General features: G+C 37.3%; 1 pseudogene; it reads left to right on the top strand.

Annotated features, from left to right (window-relative positions):
• Positions 1–2,115: 2,115 nt before the first annotated feature.
• On the top strand, positions 2,116–2,216 carry Rnu6-1277 (RNA, U6 small nuclear 1277; annotated as a pseudogene).
• The last annotated feature ends 1,223 nt before the right edge of the window (positions 2,217–3,439 follow it).

Raw genomic sequence — 3,439 nt, 5'->3', positions numbered from 1 at the left:
AAAGAGATAAAGAAAAGTGGCCCCAGCAGCCATAACAGCTGTCACTACCAGAATGAAGACCTGGAGAATTAAAAAGGGGATAAATAGTGTTGGCACTACACTAATGATATGGAGAATTAATAATGCACCAGACAACGTCCTCATGATTGCCCCAGCTTGCCATCAAAAGTAACTGAGAATTAATTCTAAGCACTTCAATTGACAAACTGATATGCCTAACCATGGATTCTTTGCTCTCTTTCATATGACTTAATTGTATTACATAGCAGAGGCTTGCTTGGCAAGGGGTTAAACTGAGTCACTGGGCATTGATGAAAGGATTTTCTGTCCCTTTGCAGTGTGGCTTTGAAAGGGCAACCATACAATGTCAAGTCTGGTTTTGATAGTGACCCAGTAGAAGCTGTATAGGGGAAAATTGTGAAATATTTTTATCCAGACTCTAGTTAACCCTGCCGATTTCAATGTTGAGACAAGATGTCAGAACATTTTGCACAGCTTCAGATCAAAGAAAGCTTCTTGACTTCACATACTGGTGAATATATTTTAAAATGCTTGACTAACTTTGATGAGTGGAGTTTCCAAGGCACATTGGGTTACTGATACCATTGTTCTGTGCACGGTGACCACTTGGTAAGTCAGATCTTCTTAAGAAGTCTCTGTATTGGTTTTCTCGAATTTTTCTTTACATTTCACTTCTTAAATGTGTTCAAAAATTTTTATAACACCCACATCTAAAGTGTGCTAAAAGATTATCCAAAAAAATTATGGGAAGTCTATAGATGACTAAAACAGCAAATCTTGTTAAACTGTAACGGGGATTTTGCTGTTAAGCAAATGAGGAACAAAAATAGGCATCTAAGCACAGGTAAAGGGATGTGTTGTTCTTAGTCAGCTAGTAGAGAGTGAGAATGAATTTAAACAAACTGCAGCAGATTATACAGAGAAAAAAGTAAGCCTTGCAACAGAATTCAAATAAGACAACCCATACGCTAGGCATCGGATCATCTATTTTAAGTGAAACATCCTTTTTCTCTATTAAAATTGGTGTGATAACCAATCTTCCCTGAGGAAAACTATTTGTCTACTTTCTGCATGTTTTAGTTCCCTGTGGCTCTTTGTGTAAATTTGAAGTCGCCTGAGCTATCTGCTATCTGCTTTGGCCTATCTAAGATTGTCTTTGTTCAGCTCATGCTGAGGTAGTCATGTTGGTGAGATTTGATGAATCTAATAGAAACACAAACCTGTTTCTCTGGCTTTTCCATTCTTTCTGTGTTCTTCCCTGGTCATCCCTGAGCCACTGTGGGACTTGTATTCCACATTTATCCTTTGGGATGGGGATGCACAACTATGTGTTTTGATTTGTTGCAGTTTTCTAAAATGGTCTAGGTCTATTGCAAAGAAAGATGTATTTGATGAAGGGTAAGAAAGAAATTATCTGTGGTGAAAGGACATGTGTAGAGTGTGGTTAGGGATTGTGCTGACTTAGTAAGAAGGTAACTGTATGTTCCTCTCTATGATCATGACTCCCCTTGCTCTGTGTAGTTGGATAATTTCCAGTACCAGGCATGATTTCTCACTTGTTGAGTCAGTCTTAAGATCAGTTAGAGAGCTGTTGGTTGTGACCAAGGCATTCCCACCACTCGAGCACCCTTAGGGTTATCATGCCATACTTGCTGTTATTCTGATTCATAGAGACACTTTTTTTGAAGATATCAATTCCATAAGTGTTTCATCTTGAGAAATAGTTTCTAGTTAATTTTTGACACTATGGATCTTTTCTGTTAAATCGTTTGCCAAAGGCAAAGACAGAATCCCAATGATTCGACAGCATCATAGCTTTTCACATCTAAGGAAATATTTCTATTGATATAGATAAATTGAAAAGTACTTATAGCAAAATATGTGGAAAAGTGAGTGAGAATAAAAACTAAGAAAAAAATCTGATTAACCTAGGCCTGCATTTATATAATATAGTAAAAAAGAAATATTCCAGCATGTAGTGAAAATGAAAGATAAAACCAAGTAGCACTGTAAACATATACCTTTCATTATTCATGTTTTAATGCTTGCTAAAATATAAAATGGATTTATAACATTACTTATGTTATAAGTTATGTACTTCAGCAGTATGTACACTAAAATTAGAATCATATGGAGGAGATTGGAATGGCTCCTGGGCAAGAATGACACAAATTCATGATGCATTGTATACCTTTATAAGAAAAATAAATTTAACAGGAAGTAGCAAAACCACAAGCAGGGATACTCATGATCTCTCTATTGAGCCTACATTTTCAACTTGTTCTAAGAGACACAAAAAAAGAAAAAGCAGATAGAGAGAATGGAAAGACTGACAAGAAAGCAAAACTAAAGAAATATATCCAAGCTGAAAACTAAAGCCGAAGTAAATGAAGAGGTAGGGAGGAGGCTGCAGAAGAGGAAGGGCAGATAAGAGAAGAGGAGAAATCTGTAAAGAAGAAAAGAAAGGCTAAAGGCATATTCAGGAAGAGCTGCTTTCTAAGGAAGAGCTATACACAAGCACAGCAGTTTTTAATTCAGAGAAAGAGAAAAGGGAGAAAGACATACACCGAGGACTAAGAAAAGGAAACTATAATTCTTTCACTTGGACACATTATGCTTAAATGTCACTTGGGGCATATCAATGCTCTGTAAAATAATCAAGGGAGTTAAACCCAACGATGATTATGTGCAGCTTTTCAAACCTTTTGTGTCCTGATATCTGCTGTTAACCTTAGAATCTTTGAGACACACATGAAAAATAGTTTCCTTGTTCTAAAAATTACTATTTCTCCCCGGATGTGGTTCCCTACGGCCATCATTATTTCAAGGCAATAAGCAGATGGTGTTACAGAGGAACTGGAGAAAGTGGTTGCCGCTGAAGCACTGGGTAGTTGTGGGTAACTGAGGTCAAGGCTGGCCATTACCAAAATATTACAGAAGTCATGAGGAACACGTCTACATCCAAGTATTTCCAAAAAGCACTGTTCCGGAATAGTGCCAGCTTCAGGGCTTCTTATTTTAAATTGAAATAATATATCTGACCTAGTTTAAAGTACAGAACTTACATTCAAGTAGGCTAAAGGCAATCTTGTCACCTGCCTCGTTGACACAAGGAAGCAGATACTCCAGGAGTAGAGCTCATTATCCGAAGGCTTCCTTCCAGGCATGAGTCCAGTCAAGGCTTGTGGTCATTATTTCTCAAGGCTAAGGGCTTTTTTTTCTTCTTCTGGTTATTTTCTCAAATACCATATCTGATTAGACCATTCCTGACACTTGCTCATTTCCTCTTCCTGTGCAAAGGCCACTGTTGAGAGCACCAAGACTAATGGGACAGAGTTTTTTTCTAAGAAGTTTAAGGTTCGGCACAGCTTTCTCTTAAGTTACTTTTTAAATTCCAAAAAGGAATTTCAGGTCATTT

Source organism: Rattus norvegicus, chromosome 2 (genome assembly GCF_021556685.1).
Source record: "Rattus norvegicus strain SHRSP/BbbUtx chromosome 2, alternate assembly SHRSP_T2T, whole genome shotgun sequence".
In the NCBI taxonomy this organism is placed as follows: Eukaryota; Metazoa; Chordata; class Mammalia; order Rodentia; family Muridae; genus Rattus; species Rattus norvegicus.
This window is presented reverse-complemented; position numbering and strand designations above follow the sequence as displayed.